This window comes from Populus trichocarpa, chromosome 5 (assembly GCF_000002775.5).
Source record: "Populus trichocarpa isolate Nisqually-1 chromosome 5, P.trichocarpa_v4.1, whole genome shotgun sequence".
NCBI classification, from domain to species: Eukaryota; Viridiplantae; Streptophyta; class Magnoliopsida; order Malpighiales; family Salicaceae; genus Populus; species Populus trichocarpa.
This window is the reverse complement of record NC_037289.2, coordinates 16,919,578-16,938,127: the sequence shown is the minus strand read 5'-3', so window position 1 is coordinate 16,938,127 and position 18,550 is coordinate 16,919,578.

Below are 18,550 nucleotides of genomic sequence, written 5' to 3'. Positions count from 1 at the left end.
TATCATAATTTAATTTTCTTTTGTAATTATCATTACAAAAGAAATGATATTATTATTTGGAGATTAAAACAAATAAAAAATAGGTATGGGAATGGAAAATTGATAAAATTTCATCCGTTGGAAGAGGTGAAAACGAGAATAAAACTATGAGAATTGAGACTTAAGATTTTTTTAAATGATATTATGCGTGGTGTAATTGATAATATAAGGTCCATGTTTCACATTTTGATTCACAAGGCCAATAAGACAGGTAAACGGACAATAAACTGTAACGGGTTCCGGGCTCAAGCATTTTTATTCCTAATGGCTTTGGCCCATTTGTATTTAAAAGTGTCTTATTTTGATCCCTTTTCTTTAACAGTTATGGATTTATTTTCGAAGGCCTTTTGTACTGTGTTATTTTAATTTTTTAAAATTTTTATTGAAAATAAAATATTTTTATATTTTCAGTTCATTTTGATATATTAATATCAAAAATAATTTTTTAAAAATAAAAAAAATTTATTTTGATATATTTTTAAGCAAAAAACACTTTGAACAAGCACCGCTATCATAATCTCAAACACATCCTAAGTGCATCACGTAGTATTTGATATATTAAAACTATACATGATAATTTTTCTTGTAAAATTATTTGGTATATATTTGTATAGTAAGATAAATAATTTTTATTTTGTTTAAAGTTGTTATAGCAAAAAAAAATTTGTCTTACTAAAAAAGAGCAGAACAAGCTTATGTTAAGAAGTTATGTAGCTACCCTACAAGAAATTATCCATTATTGTGCTAAGTAGTTTGTGGTTGTTCTAATAAGAAATTGTTTTTATTTAATATTGTCTGTATTTTTAGTTAGTCATGGGATTGATATCCCTATTTTTATTTTTAGTTAGGAAAAAAATTAATAAATAAGAGAGTTAGTTAGTCGTGGGATTGATATCCTTAGGAGTAGTATATCTCATCATTATCAATCAATATAATAATAATAATTAATTAATTAAGAGTGAGAGGAAATAAAAACCTTTTTTGTAATTCCAAGAGTCGTAATACAGGCTGATGGATATGTCTCATTTGGTGCTTCCAGAAAAGACATGTCTGCAAATTTATCTCGCTACCTATATATATTGATGGGAAATGAGACCGAAATAGTGAAAAATCTCAGGCCTCAAAACAATATCATTTTATAGATATTCTTATTTTAAAAAAAAAATAAAAAAATATCACTCGACCGACCTATCCCAGGATGGACGTCACTAATGCACAAGGGCATTTTGGACACCAGCTTTCCAAAACCAAAATCCTTATCCCTACACTGTACATCAATGACTTCTCAATTGCCGTTTGCACTAATTGATTGATACAGATAAATAAATAAGGGAAGAGAGGAGAGTTTACGGTCCATGGTAGGAGTAAGTTCAAAATATTGACTTCAACATTGTAATGCTTATCCAAAGTCTCACACGGTATATATGCACTATTAATTAAACTATACATATTATTATTAACAATATTTTCAAAGACGTAGGAAAAGTACTGTAGTTTTCCCATACCTTTTATTTTAATTGTACTTATATATTATAATAATTATTATTATCAGTGTTTTACCGTGAACTGCACAGTGTAGCCCACAGTAAAACACTGATGTTTTATTTTTTTTTAGTTGTTTTTTTTTTTTTAGCTGTTTTTTTTCTTTTTTTGTTTTTTATGCCTTTTGGGTTTTTTTTTTCTTTTTTCTTTGTATTTTTTTTAATAATTTTTTATTTATTTAATTTAGTTTGTTAATGTTAATTTTTTTTATTTAGTTATTACACTTTCATGACACGGATCACAGGTTTAACAGGTTAACCTGGTTTGATGAGTTAACCCGAAATTATTTTTTTTTGCTTTTTTCTTTTTAATTAATTTTTTTCGTTTACTTTAGTTTGTTAATGTTAAATTTCTTTCTATTTAATTATCAGACTTTCATGACACATATCTCAAGTTTGACGGGTTAACCCAATTAATTTAGATTTTTTTTCTTTTTCTTCATTAATTTTTTTTTCTTCCTATAGGTTTTTTTTTATGTGTTTTTTTTAACTATTTTTTTTTAATTTAGTTCATTAATATTAAATTTTTTTCTATTTAGTTATCGCACTCTTATGACACGAATCTCAAGTTTGATGAGTTAATTTGATTTGGCGGGTTAACCCACTTGATTCAGATTTTTTTTCTTTTTCTTCATTAGTGTATTTTTTTTCAATTTCATCTTTTAATATTGTAAGTATAACCAAAAGAGATCAACCTTTCACTGTGGATTTGCATAGTGCAATCCACCGTGAAAGGTAGATACCTTTTAGTTATAGGTTTTTTATTATTGCTTTTCTCTTTGATTTTTTTTTAATTGAGCTTGTTAATATTAAATTTTTTTTCTATTTAGTTATCACACTCTCATGATATAGATCCTAAGTTTAACGGATTAACCTGGTTTGGCGGGTTAAACCAGTTGATTCAATTTTGCAGTACATAGAGAAAAAGTTGATGCCTTTAGTTTTTTTTTTTTTTTTGGTTTTTTTCTTTGTTTTTTAATTACTTTTTTTTTAATTTACTTTTTTAATATTAAATTTTTTTATTTAATTATCAGACTTTTATGACACGGATTTCAGGTTTGACGGCTTAATCTAGTTTAACGAGTTAACCCAGTTGATTCAGATTTTTTTTTCTTCATTAGTTTTTTCTTCTTGTAGGTTTTTTTCTCTTTGCCTTTTCCTTTTTAATTAATCTTTTTTTTTAATTTAGTCCATTAATATTAAATCTTTTTTTTATTTAGTTATCACACTTTCATGACACGAATCCCAGGTGTGACGGGTTAACCTGATTTGGCGGGTTAACCCAATTGATTCAGATTTTTTTTCTTTTTCCTCATTCGTTTTTTTCTTTCAATTTCATCTTTTAATATTATACGCGGTCCACAGTGAAAAGGTTGATGCCTTTAGTTTTTTTTTCTTTTTATGTCTTTCAGTGTGGACTGCACAGTGCAATCCACGGTGAAAAGGTTGAGGTCTTTTTTTTTCTTTTTAATTAATTTTTATTTATTTAGTGTGTTGATATTAAATTTTTTTCTATTTAGTTATCAGACTTTCATGACACGGATCTCGGGATTGACAGGTAACCCAGTTAATTTAATTTTTTTTTCTTTTTCTTCATTAGTTTTTGTCTTTTTATAGGTTTTTTTTCTTTTATTTTTTCTTTGTAATTAATATTTTTTTTATTTAATTTAGTTCATTAATATTTAATTTTTTTCTATTTAGTTATCGGCTGATGACTTTAGTTTTTTTTTTTTTTTTTTTTTGCTTTTTTGCCTTTTTTATGCCTTTAACTATGGACTGCATAGTGAAAAGGCTTGTTGTAACCCAATTTTGGATCCACCAAGATTTTCTCAAATGTTATTTTATTTATATTATTATTTATAAAAATCCAAAAAAATTAAGAAAAAGGAAAATTCAAAAATATATTTTTCTCGAGTCAACCGCATCTTTCCATAAGAACCAATTCCACCGAGTCAATACGGGTCAAACCATGTCGACCAGGGTAAAAAATGAGTTTCAGGCCGTTTTCGGGTCAAAACCGTCATTTCTGGTCAAAACCGAGTTCACCGGGTCAATACGGGTCAAACCATGTCGACCAGGGTAAAAATAAGTTTCAGGTCATTTTGGGTCAAAACTGTTATTTTCGGTCATTTAAAATTGATTTTTAGCGGTTGAATCAGGTTTTTTCTAATATTGAATTGAGTTTTTAATTTTATCTATATAAATATATATTATTATACATAATAAAAAAATAAAATAAAAATAAAATAAAATAAAATAAAAAATTTGTCAAACGGGCAGTTGCACCGAAAGCAAAAGGTGATTAAAAAATGCCGAAAGCAGAACGGTGATTAAAAAATAAAATTTGTGGAAATTTAAGGTTTGTATGTACCCTGTAATTGGCTATAAATAGCCAGTGACAGTGCGACAGACGGGGAAAAAGAAAAAAAAAGAGATTATACATACTATTCAGTTTTTTTTTACTATTTCTTCACGAGAGTAGGATATTGATTTTTATTAAAAACAATATGAAAAATACCAAATATATCCTAACTGTTAGATCTAATAGTGTTTAGATCTGAACCGTTGATTTAAGAGTATACAATAGGGCTTACCACACCAGATTAAAACCCCAACACATCTCAGCCCTTGAAAAACTCTGATCTTTGATCCCGTTGCGCCACGTCACCCGGTGTACCGAGATTTAGGTGCACCGCGGCACACCGGATCACACCTCTGTTCATCCGGACCGCCCGATCAACCTGCAGATCGGGCCAATCACAGCCGCACGATCTTTCCATCAGAGATCCAACGGATCACAAGCATCCACTGCACCGGTGTACCGTGCTAGTGTTCTCACCGTAGCAAAGCCCAGAGCATCTCTCTCCTCTCGCCGGCGACGCTCTCTCTCTCATCCGATCTCCACTTTCCGGCCGTCTCCAGCCTCCGCACCACCACAGAAAGGTTTCTCCCCTTCTATAAAACCAATCCCCGGTCGGTTTCATCGTTTTACCCGCCCTGTTTGGCCGGAAAAGGGCCGCGATCGTCGGCTGCCACCGAAGCTTCAAACCGACGATTCTCCCTCGTCAGCTATCAACGGCCGTCAAGACCACCACCATCAGAACCCTCGACATCATATCTACCAGGATCGACCATCGGTTGGCCAGAAATCCCGCCAGAAAATTTCGCCGCCTCCAACAGTAGCCGCGCGTGTGCCACACGCGCAGCCAGTGGCATTTTCGTGATTTTCAGAGAAATTCGAGGGTATTTCAGTATTTTACCTATACAGTGGCACTCATGTAATTTTTCGGGGTTTCTACTGGTATTTTTGATATTTTTTATATATAAATGCTTGTAAATTTTCTTGCATGTTGTAAAACAATACAAAAACCAAAGTGGACACGTCTCTTTTTTCAAAAGGACCGATGTCAAAAATGTAAATACCAAATATGGATTATGTCCATTATTTTTTGGTAACCCAGACGTAATTCTCCTTTTTAGGGTTAAAACGTCAGTTTTTAGACGAGTCTCCTAATTTTTAGGGACTGATGTTATTTTTAACGTGTCTCCTATTTTTAGGGACCGACGTTAACCATTTGAAAAAAAACAAATTACCAATAAACCCAAAATATAATGGATTATATCCATTATTTCTTTTGATAACCCAGACGCAATTCTCCTTTTTAGGGTTGAAACGTCATATTTTAGACGAGTCTCCTAATTTTTAGGGACTGATGTCATTTTTAACGTGTCTCCTATTTTTAGGGACCGACGTTAATCATTTCAAAAAGAATTACAAATAAGCCCAAAATATAATCGCATTTGAATCAAATAAAAACACACAAGTAAGGGTAACCTTTCTTTTGAAAGGATGTTTTAAGGGTGGTGTCTACCTTCCCTTAATCATAACTAACCCCGTACCCGAATCTCTGGGACCAGTGTCTAATTTGGGATTTCTAGTTCCCTCAAATTACTAGATGGCGACTCCAATAAAATCTTTGTTTCCCCCAATTGAGAAAAAAACCCTTTTTGTTAAATAAACAAAAAAGCGGGAGCCGTCGCCCGACGTCGTGTATCGACAGAATGGCGACTCCACTGGGGACTTAGGGTTGAGCCAACTGCTTGTGTTTGCTTTTCATTTGCTCTTTCTTATCGCTATTTATTTTTGGGCACTTATTTTATTTGCATTATTTATTTTATGCAATATCTACTGTGATTCTTTTCAATTTTTCATATCGTCACATGCATACATATTATTTATTTGTGTATTCACACACTTCACGGTGAACCCATAAAAGCTCTGGACCCGAGCTCGTCCTTTTTTAAGATTAGAAAAGAGAGATTCAAGTGGCAAGTGTGACTTATGTCCACTGATGCTCATTTGGACTTTTGCTTGGATTGTAACTCACCCTATGCAACTAGTACTGTGGAGTCTTTCTCCCCTACTCATGTTGTATAAGGTTAAGAGGCCGATTACTTCACGAGTAATTCGGGCAATCTAAGAACCGGAGAATATCTTTAAGGATAGACTAAACTGAGCCAAACCTTATGAGCTAGATCCTATCAAGTAGGATATACCCATTAGGACACGAACAAATGTCAATGCATGAACATACATGTTCATATACATTTCATGTGCTCATTAAATCTCCACCGATCCTTACAGGAAGTGTGAGATGGAAAAACCCATTACTATTAAGGAATTTTTGACCAGATCAGAATTGAGCCTACATGATGAAGGGGATTGTTTGCCATCAGAATTTGAGTCTCAGTTGCCAGAGCATGTTAAATTAGATGACAGACCACTTGGTACAGGACAACTGCTAGACTGCTGGGAAAAGTTATCCTCTCATGATCAAATCACTATTCAGAAACAATATGGGGATCTATCATATTTACTGAAGATTAGGGTCCAACATGCTTGTTTTCAGGCCATGATAGGGTTTTGGGATCCAGAATATCGGTGCTTCACATTTGATACTGTGGATATGACTCCTACTATCGAGGAGTATGAATCCCTGCTAAATTGTCCCAAGTCAGAAAGGTGTACTTTTACACACCTATAGAGCATGCACTTTCTAACTTTGCTTGGATTACCCAGACAGACTGTCAACTAGCAAAATCACATGCAACTAAACGAGGAAATAGCCAGGGTTGGTTTTGGAATGAACTAGAGGCCATATTCAAGAGGAGATTACATGATGAAAGCAATGAAATTCGATTGAGAATTTTGGCCTTAGGGATATATGGTTTGGTTATTTTCCCATCTGCCGAAGGAATGATTGATTTTGAAGCTGTTAATGTATTCAAAAATGTGGTGACCCTTAAAATTAACCCTGCTACAGCAATATTGGCAGAAACTTTCTCATCCTTGAATTATTATTGTTTGATTACAGTTAAATAATCTTACAGTTATTTAAGATGATTGAGGGGAAGATTTCAGGTTTGGTTGGCACCCCATGGCATCTTTATTCTCAGCTGGAGAATTTTGCTGAAAAACACTTGCATGAAGTAGGAAGAACCACATGGGAATCAATATTTCTAAGTCTAAATAAATCTCAATTTCATTGGAGGAGTCGATACTCTTACTTCAAATCTTATCTGGCATATTGTGGTGAGTATCCATGGGTCCCGTTGATAGGAGCCTGCTGCTGTATTAACTATTGTCCTATCATGGTTTTACGACAATTTTGATTTGAGTTGTAACACCTCACCTCACTAGCAAAAAAACTGTCCGCTTTGGGCCTCCCAATCCATCCATGTCCAGGGCTTCCACCCAGGTCCCCCTGACGGGTTTGTTCTTAGCAGCCACGCATGGCCTCAAAACGCGTCTTTCAGAGAGGTGCAGCACACTCACCCTGTCAGATATTGTCCCTTCTAGGCCCCCCGGTCCACCCATTCCTAAGGATTCCACCCAGGTCCCCCTCAGGGTTTTAAACGCGTCTTACTAGTCAAGATGAGCATGCACTTATAAGGCCCTAGCTCTTGACGTTCACTTCCGATGTGGGATCTAACATGAGCAGTTTATTCCAAGGACTACCGAACTGGCAACATTTTATGAAGATTTCAAGACCTCAAAGAAATTATTGGAGTCAGTGAAGAAGGCATGGAAACATCATGGTAGAGTTACTTCTGCTAAGAGAGTAGAAGGAAAAACAACTGAAGGATATCCAATAAAAATCAAATTTCTCCCCCAAATCGGTTCAAGTTCCTGTAGGTTTGGAGTCCTCAGTGAGAACTTTCTTAAGAGAATCTGATCTGGTCTATTCCTCGTCATAAGGAAACCTTGAAACAAATAACAAGCATGCATAAAACATATGGCATTTTGCATCCATTTGTGCATTTCATTCATTTATCAAGCATGCACACGGTTGAAACATAAGTTCCCCCACCTGCTGAGGTCTACTCGACTCATAAATCTGTTTGAATAAGTGTTGAGCTTCAAGAATGGAAAGGGAACGTCTGCACAGTCTCTTATGTGGAACACTACTTGTCCACGTTCCATTGAAGTTGCACCTCTCCTTTTTCATCATGAACAATGACAACAATGTCTTCAGTCATCAATTAATGACGACAACCCTTGTTCTCGTTCAACTGTACTGATAGTCGTTCAAAGCCTTCACATATTCCAAGAGCACATAATAGCTGCTAGCTTTCTGTTCCTGGTGCATTGGCCTTCTTTCCAGACATCTCTATTGTGAACACCATTCCAGTCCAGCAGCATGGGATGCTGATCTGAGAAAAACAAGAGCAAACATTGCAACTTTAACAAAGCAGAATTCCCTCTATAGCTGTTTGTTTGTTGCACTGCCAGTGAGGAATCAAAGAGGAGACAAAAGGGTTTTCAGATTCATCATTTTCTCTCCCAGTTGAGACAATGCGTGATTCCACACATCAGCAATGGTGGTGCTGCATGTTTCTGTGCGCTACCAAGATTGCCTGGCTGTTGGAAAGTTTCTACCAATCCACAAATAACCACAACAACATGGGAAGATTGACATGATGTTGTGAGGATTGTCGAAAGAATTGAACAAGCTACAAAGAGGTGAATGATTGAATATTTTGCCAAGGATTCTAGAACAATAATGAGAGATGAATCAAAGGATGACTCTGACGATGGGAAGCCTTAATTATGTGGTCCAACCAGGTCTCACTGTAACATCAATTGCTCAAATGTCTTTGCCACGATTGACATACCTCAACCACTCGAGTTTGTCTACCAGCATTTGTTAGACTTTGGACTTATTGCCCTGACTCCGCCAATTTACCTCATTTTGAGTGCGCCTTTGAGCCCTCAACTCCTTTAGAGTGCGCCTTTGAGCCCTCACCTCCATTTTGGGTGCGCCTTTGAGCCCTCATCCCTTAGGTAGTGCGTTTTCTAACCCTACCTCCTTTTAAGTGCGCCTTTGAGCCCTCACCTCCATATTGAGTGCGCCTTTGAGCCCTCATCCCTTAGGTAGTGCGTTTTCTAACCCTACCTCCTTTTGAGTGCGCCTTTGAGCCCTCACCTCCATTTTGGGTGCGCTTTTGAGCCCTCATCCCTTTGGTAGTGTTGTCTTCTAACCCTACCTCCTTTTGAGTGCGCCTTTGAGCCCTCAACTCCTTTTGGGTGCGCCTTTGAGCCCTCATCCCTTTGGTAGTGCGTTTTCTAACCCTACCTCCTTTTGAGTGCGCTTTTGAGCCCTCAACTCCTTTTGAGTGCGCCTTTGAGCTCTCATCCCTTAGTAAAAGATACATGAATATCATTGGGGGATTTTGTGCCATTCAGTTGAACAGTTGCAAGAATTTCAAGAATCAAGTTGAGTTTGTGCAAAATGACGTCATCGGCCATATTGTCACCTCGACATCCTCAGATTGACAAGTGATCGAAATGCTTGGCAAAACACAGATATCGCTAGAAAAGCTGATCCAAGAAGAGTGTTAAACTGTCGATTCTTTTTGTTATGAGTTTTGTCATTCTGCATTATATTTTGGGATCACATCTCATCTTTTAACGAAATGTGTCTTTTCTTTGTCCCTTTGTTGTTTTGAAAGCATGAGATGTTTCTTTCAAAGGTTATTTTGACAAAATATTTTGATCAAGCTCCAACATGCGTTTAAGATTAGTCAATCTTGAAGATTAAAATTATTTTGCTTGAATGACTCGATGCTTGTTGAAATGACATGAGGTGACCAAGAAACTTTTGAGCTCACACATGAAATTGAACCACACACTATATAGCTAAGTTTTAGCAGTATGCATAATGACACGTAGTGGATTCAGTAGTTATGGACTCGTGAATCTTACAAGTCTAAATCATTATATTGGATGAGGTCAAAATTTATCGGTTCTAACCGACCTTGCTTGAAATGAGAAAAGGCCATTTTTGTTTCATCCTTTCACAATTCTTGAAATATATATCCCTTGCAGTCCCATTTTGAGCTGATAGAATATTTCTTTCATAAAAAACCCTGACTAGGATCACACCCCACACTGGGGGCAATGAGAATCTTTTCCTAGAAAAGACAAAGACAATGTTAGAGTCGATGGATAAAGGGAAGGCTTAGAACAAAAGTCCAATGATTGAGAAAGGGCTAGAAGAAGAAAGCCAAAGATTGATAAAGACACAACAAATGCCAAAAGTTAACCCGAAAAAAATCAAGTGTGATGTCTTTTGGTGTGTCTATGATAAAGCCTTTACGATCTTCAAAAGATTAGATTGACTATTCATCAAAGAAAAGTTGGATTTGCGTTATGACCTATGTTAAACAAATTTTGATTTTTGAGATTAACAAGGTTATATGTCACTGTCTCTACAAAGACAACGTGAGGAAAAGAGATTGATGAGTAATTGATGGTGATCCTAGGTTCTTGAAACCTTCAAACACCTTTTGAGCTTGTGAAATTCCTTCCTTTCATAGCCATGAATCATAGCCTACATTACGTGCTTTAGAAAGTCCTTTTTAATCAAGTAAGCAATCTGAACCGATAAATGGCGATCTCAAAACTTGAAGAGTTGTTTCGTACAGGTCGTGACTTCATGAATCAAGCTACTGATTATTATGCATGCTGATAAAATTGTTGCTAAGAAAAAGAAACAATCTTTCTTGATAAAGCCTCAAGTTTTGACTCGGGTATCTTGTTTTCTTGAAATTGATAAAAGGTCACCTCATCACAGACAATCAAAAGATATACCTAAAATTAGAGTTTAAAATGGATACAAAGAACCATGGAAAAAGCCATTTTAATCTTACAACGAGTCAATTTTTTCTCTCTCAAAAGTACAAGACAAGTAAAGGACTACATTGAATAGCGTGTGTTGGATCTTTGACCAATAAAGCTTGATTTCCAAAAATACTTTCAAAAATTGACATCTCTCTGATTTCATTTCAACAATCATACTTGAATAGACATGACCTTTGAAATGTGAGATTTGATTCCAAAATAAGAAAGATTTTCAAACAAGAAAAACATCGACCAAGTTTGCAAATTCCTGACAGAAATGACATCAATTCTCCTCGACACTCCTGGGGGCAATACAATGGACCTCCGAGAAGGAAAACAAACAGTGTTTAAATCAGCTGGGGGATAGAGATGATCAAATGATGAATCAATGAACTGAGGACAATATGGTTCAAAGAAAGATAATCAGTGAATGAGCACATTCATATCAATTAAGGGCAATGATGTTCAAGAACAGTTTATGATCCAGTAAACCCCGACAACAATTGAGAGCAAAGATGTACCTGAAGGACATCTTCATATCTTCATCTTGGTTTATCATCTCCAATATGGCTATGACTATTGAAAGATGTTATCACATGATCGCTTTTGCATGAATGTTGGAAGAATGCACCGCACCCACCTAGACTGACCGTGAGACCATCTGATTTGAAGTCAATGTGCACTGCACCACATGAGTATGGGTGATAAAAGCAACATCATTGATGAGGCCGAGACACTTCTTTTCACAATCTGGTTAGATGAGTTGAGAAGAACTTATTGAGAAATAAACTGAGCATACAACGATGAGCTTTTTACTGCAAAGTATGAAATGCAGGTCTGAATGACATGACAGTTCCATGAAAGTGGATGACCGCATATACTTGAAGGGTATGTTTCAACTGAAGTCGAGTTCATAACTGATTGACAATCTTGATGGGTGTTGGCACGGTGCGCACAATCAATCAAAGAAGAATTCTTGAAAGAATCTAGGAGATGAACGATTTGTTAAGCTTCTTCATGATAAATCAAGCAACACTACACTTGGGGGCATTGTCAAGCTTGATAAACAGCGAGAGTAGTAATCATCGCGGACAGCCCAAGATGGGCACTGCATTTACAGCTGAGTGGATGGCTAGCACATGAATGAGCCAATGCATCGAAAGAACAAAGAAGGCTTTGGAATGCAAACAAAGCCACCCTATGACGATGAAGCATCAAAGAGGGGGGGACCTATATTTCAAAAACAGGTAAGATGCATTGCATATCATCTAACTCCACGGGCATTGCATATTTGTTTTGCAGATATTCCAAGAAACAAAATTCCCACTGGGATCCAACGAGACTCACATGAATTGAAGTTCTTTTAAATCACATCAAATATGGCAATTCCACAAAAGCAAAATTCATAAATGAAGACAAGAAAGATGGATTTTTATTCATGGAAAAAAGGGTTTACAAGTACAAATGTTAAACAGTGCGAGGACGATCAGGGATATTTTCATCTTGATGATTAATCATGCCTCGGAATTCCTCAAATTGCTTATGTATACGCTCCATCTCTTCCTCGAACTCGAGGTGTCGTGTGTTAACATAGTCCCGTCAAAAGTCCACACGTGTATTCAGCTCTTGATTTCTCCTCTCCAAGTTGTTTCTGTGACGTCTCTCATCACGGAGTCTATTCCTTAAATTCTCAATCTGATGATGGAGATCAAGAACCTGAGTATTCAACTCAAGTCTTCTGGCATGAAGACGCTCTGCAACGTTCACCAAAGACGAGGTAGCTTTGATACTGAGAGCAAGTGACTGATTCACTGCTTCAATATCGGTCCTGGCTGCCAACATTATTTCATCACGAGGAAGGATCATGTCTCTAGCCACAGCTACAGCAATATCTTCATTGTCCATTACAGTATCCTCTATTGTAACTGGATGACCATTCACTTCAAAGGTAGTACGCCAAACTGCAGGCTCTACTGTAGGAACAGGGTTTGGGTTAGCATTGAAAGAAGAGGAAGACATGGTTAAAGCTTCAAAAGTTGAGAACTTTGAGAGTATTGAAAATGCAAGAAGTTGATGATGTCTTTTGCCAAATACTGCGTGATTTATAAGGAATTTACTCCTACCATCGTTTTGAACGGCAGCTCAAATCTCAACTGTACATACAGTACTTCCTTGAGAAGCTTTCCTCATTTTTGGGATCCACAAATCAAATCCCAACCGTACATACAGTACTTCCTTGAGAAGCTTTCCTCATTTTTTGGGATACAAATCAAATCCCAGCCGTACATACAAGACTTTCTTGAGAAGATTTCATCATCTCTGAGATCGATTTACAAATCAGATCTCAACCATACAGGTATGACTTCCTTTAGAATTTTTCATCAACCCTGAAGCTCATTGTTGAAATCACTTTCATGTATTTCACAAAAATGTTGAAATCACTTTCATGTATTTCACAGACGGGTCGGTTCACAAAACCATTGCTGAAATCACTTTCATGTATTTCACAAAAACATTGTTGAAATCACTTTCATGTATTTCACAAAAAAAAACCAATGTTGAAATCACTTTCATGTATTTCACAAAACCATTGTTGAAATCACTTTCATGTATTTCACAATGCTAATCTGAAATCACTTTCATGTGTTTCAGAAAACAAATGTTGAAATCACTTTCATGTATTTCACAAAAAAAAAAAAAAAAAAAAAACAAATGTTGAAATCACGTCGACCAGGGTAAAAAATGAGTTTCAGGCCGTTTTCGGGTCAAAACCGTCATTTCTGGTCAAAACCGAGTTCACCGGGTCAATACGGGTCAAACCATGTCGACCAGGGTAAAAATAAGTTTCAGGTCATTTTGGGTCAAAACTGTTATTTTCGGTCATTTAAAATTGATTTTTAGCGGTTGAATCGGGTTTTTTCTAATATTGAATTGAGTTTTTAATTTTATCTATATAAATATATATTATTATACATAATAAAAAAATAAAATAAAATAAAATAAAATAAAATAAAAAATTTGTCAAACGGGCAGTTGCACCGAAAGCAAAAGGTGATTAAAAAATGCCGAAAGCAGAACGGTGATTAAAAAATAAAATTTGTGGAAATTTAAGGTTTGTATGTCGCCTGTAATTGGCTATAAATAGCCAGTGACAGTGCGACAGACGGGGGAAAAAGAAAAAAAAAGAGATTATACATACTATTCAGTTTTTTTTTACTATTTCTTCACGAGAGTAGAATATTGATTTTTATTAAAAACAATATGAAAAATACCAAATATATCCTAACTGTTAGATCTGAACCGTTGATTTAAGAGTATACAATAGGGCTTACCACACCAGATTAAAACCCCAACACATCTCAGCCCTTGAAAAACTCTGATCTTTGATCCCGTTGCGCCACGTCACCCGGTGTACCGAGATTTAGGTGCACCGCGGCACACCGGATCACACCTCTGTTCATCCGGACCGCCCGATCAACCTGCAGATCGGGCCAATCACAGCCGCACGATCTTTCCATCAGAGATCCAACGGATCACAAGCATCCACTGCACCGGTGTACCGTGCTAGTGTTCTCACCGTAGCAAAGCCCAGAGCATCTCTCTCCTCTCGCCGGCGACGCTCTCTCTCTCATCCGATCTCCACTTTCCGGCCGTCTCCAGCCTCCGCACCACCACAGAAAGGTTTCTCCCCTGCTATAAAACCAATCCCCGGTCGGTTTCATCGTTTTAGCCGCCCTGTTTGGCCGGAAAAGGGCCGCGATCGTCGGCTGCCACCGAAGCTTCAAACCGACGATTCTCCCTCGTCAGCTATCAACGGCCGTCAAGACCACCACCATCAGAACCCTCGACATCATATCTACCAGGATCGACCATCGGTTGGCCAGAAATCCCGCCGGAAAATTTCGCCGCCTCCAACAGTAGCCGCGCGTGTGCCACACGCGCCGCCAGTGGCATTTTCGTGATTTTCAGAGAAATTCGAGGGTATTTCAGTATTTTACCTATACAGTGGCACTCAGGTAATTTTTCGGGGTTTCTACTGGTATTTTTGATATTTTTTATATATAAATGCTTGTAAATTTTCTTGCATGTTGTAAAAAAATACAAAAACCAAAGTGGACACGTCTCTTTTTTCAAAAGGACCGATGTCAAAAATGTAAATACCAAATATGGATTATGTCCATTATTTTTTGGTAACCCAGACGTAATTCTCCTTTTTAGGGTTAAAACGTCAGTTTTTAGACGAGTCTCCTAATTTTTAGGGACTGATGTTATTTTTAACGTGTCTCCTATTTTTAGGGACCGACGTTAACCATTTGAAAAAAAACAAATTACCAATAAACCCAAAATATAATGGATTATATCCATTATTTCTTTTGATAACCCAGACGCAATTCTCCTTTTTAGGGTTGAAACGTCATATTTTAGACGAGTCTCCTAATTTTTAGGGACTGATGTCATTTTTAACGTGTCTTCTATTTTTAGGGACCGACGTTAATCATTTAAAAAAGAATTACAAATAAGCCCAAAATATAATCGCATTTGAATCAAATAAAAACACACAAGTAAGGGTAACCTTTCTTTTGAAAGGATGTTTTAAGGGTGGTGTCTACCTTCCCTTAATCATAACTAACCCCGTACCCGAATCTCTGAGACCAGTGTCTAATTTGGGATTTCTAGTTCCCTCAAATTACTAGATGGCGACTCCAATAAAATCTTTGTTTCCCCCAATTGAGAAAAAAACCCTTTTTGTTAAATAAACAAAAAAGCGGGAGCCGTCGCCCGACGTCGTGTATCGACAAGGCTGATGCCTTTTGTTTGTTTTTGTTTTTTTTTCTCTTTTTAATTAATTTCTTTCGTTTAATTTAGTTTGTTAATGTTAATTTTTTTTTTTATTTAGTTATCAAACTTTCATGACACGGATTCCGGGTTTAACAGTTTAACCTGGTTTGACGGGTTAGCCCAGTTAATTCTGGGGTGACCTGTCAATTTTTTTTTTCCTATTTAGTTATCAAACTTTCACAATACAAATCCAAGGTTTGACGGGTTAACCCAATTAATTCAGATTTTTTTATTTTTAATTAATTTAATTAATTATCACACTTTTATGACACGACCTTACAGTCAAACCCACATCCAAGACTATTGGGTTTGGTATTGCAGCCAGACTCACTTAAACTTGGATCATGCAAGTTTAATGTTATTATTAATATTATAAATATTACTCTTGGGTCAGGCGTTGCAGCCAAACCCAAGACTCTTGAGTATAACTTTGCAGAAAGACCTAACACTTTTAGATCTTAACTTTTTTTGATATTTTTTATGCAAAAACAAATTGACCCACGACATCGCGCGGGTCATGTAACTAGTATTTAGTATTTGCCGAACACAAGAACAATGTTCTCTTTAATAGAATTTAAACTCTTTAGTAGTTTAACACAAATCTTGATCTTCCAAATCTATTTGTTTGGAGGTGAGGTGCTTGAGAAAATGCGTGAATGAAGTTCTCTCTATTTTTATGTGTTTTTTTCCACCAATAATTAAAAAACATCGTGTGCCAATTATACGTGACATGGTTATTTTATTTCCTTGTTTTTTTAGTATTGACAGCTAGAATTTATACGTATGTTACCCCACTCTTTTTGTATACTCTTAAAACTTTGTATGCACGTGTAACAACAACAAAATAAACTCTGTATGCCCTCATATATATATATCATCGTTCTTTTTATAAATTAAAAGATTTGCAATGAGGGCTATTTTGGGTAGTATCCAAGAGATGGGGACTCCATAAAAATTTATTAAATAAAAATATATTATTTTAATATATTTTTAAATTAAAAATATTTTAAAAAATAATCATAATTATATTTTTAAACACCACTAACACTACTGGCTGAGATAACTGTGGTTGTTGTTGTTTATGTGAGGAGAGCTGGGCTAGTGGGCCAACAATTGTGTACGAGAGAGAGGCGGAGAAGATGTAAAATATCACGGGCAAGTGTTTTTTCTTTTCTTTTTGTTTATTATATATATTTTTTATTTATATAAAATTGTGTTTTTTTTTAAAAACAAATAGGCTCTTGACTCATTATAATAATTTGTAAATCAATGTTTTTTTTTTTTGTTAACATTCTTATATTGCAAACTCCAAAAGATGTGAATTGTTGTAGGTTTTCAAAGTTCAAGATGCAGGGTATAATATTAAAAAATTTAGTTAAAAAATAAATAAATTAAATTAAATTATAGATACTCAGAATAAATTATTCTAATTTTAAATAATATAAAAATACCGAGTCAAAACTATTTTTCCCAATAAAAGACCCTTCACCATCATCAAATGAGACAGCACGAGTCAAGTCTCTGTTTAAGGTTTTTTAATGGCCCTGTACACCGACTGAAAGCAATGTCTATATATAAAAAAAAGATGTCTCACAAAACTTTTGTTTTTAAGTGTTTTTAGATTGAAAAAGTATTAAATTAATATTTTTTAAAATATTTTTTGATTATTTTAATATGTTAGTGTTAAAAATAAAAAATTATCTTCATATATTTTGAAAAAAAATATTATTTTAAAAAATACATTATACAACAATAAAAAAAAAATTAAAAATAGAAGAAGGCACAGGAGGAGGACAATATCTTACCCTCCAAACCATTAACCAGTGCTAAATTCAACTAACCATGGTTTAACTAACTATTTGGGATTAAAAAAAGACGACGCACGATAAGTCATATTGACGGCAAAACCAAGGCAAGCAAGAAAGGACCCGTCAGCTGCGTGTTAAAAATAAAAAATTATCTTGATATATTTTGAAGAAAAAAACTATTTTAAAAAATATATTATACAACAATAAAAAAATAAAAAATAGAAGATGGCATAGGAGGAGGACAATCTCTTACCCTCCAAACCATTAACCAGTGCTTAATTCAACTAACCATGGTTAAACTAACAGCTATTTGGGGTTACAAAAAGACGACGCCCGACAAGGCATATTGACGGCAAAGCCAAGGCAAGCAAGAAAGGACCCGTCAGCTGCGGTAGCCACGTGGTGGAATCTGGTGCTGCCATGATTTTCCAACTCGTGATGTGAGCCAAACACGTGGACTCTCCATATCCTAGATAATGGACATTGGAGCAGCTGCTGAGCCCGCTTTGATTTTGAAGATTTGGACATGTGTTCACTCGCTATTTGTTAATTATGACTGACATCTGCCGGGTCCACTTTCAGAACTCAAATCAGTGCTGGATTCAATTCCACTTGCGGAAGGGAATTACAAGTTTAGACTAATGTTGGGTTTACTTTTTATAATTAGATTTTTCTCCCACGCCGATATGATTTTTTTCCACACGCTTAAGATTATCATGACTACTGAAAAATTAACTCATTTATTGTGACTAAATTGCATAAATAAAAGAGTTTTACTTACTTTTTGAAATTTTCCTGTAATAAAAAAATGAAGGGTGGTTACTGGTTAGGTAAGCTCATGGCTAAAAGGATACAACAGCTGTCTGTCTGGAATTTAGTGATTACAGCCCCTCACTAGATATTTGGGAGATTTTTTTCCAGAAAACATTAAGAATTAAAATCAGTACTTTTTAAAATTACTTTTTAATTAAAATAATATTCTTTTTCTATTTTATTCTTAACTTTTGAAATAAGCAAATTAAAATGGACGGTTAAGTGGAGCCCGCAAACGGGCCCTACTGTAGGCCACCGGTGTCTCCCATTTCTTTTTTTCTTTTTTTTTTATTAATCGACGGGGTCAACAAGCGGGTACCAATTCA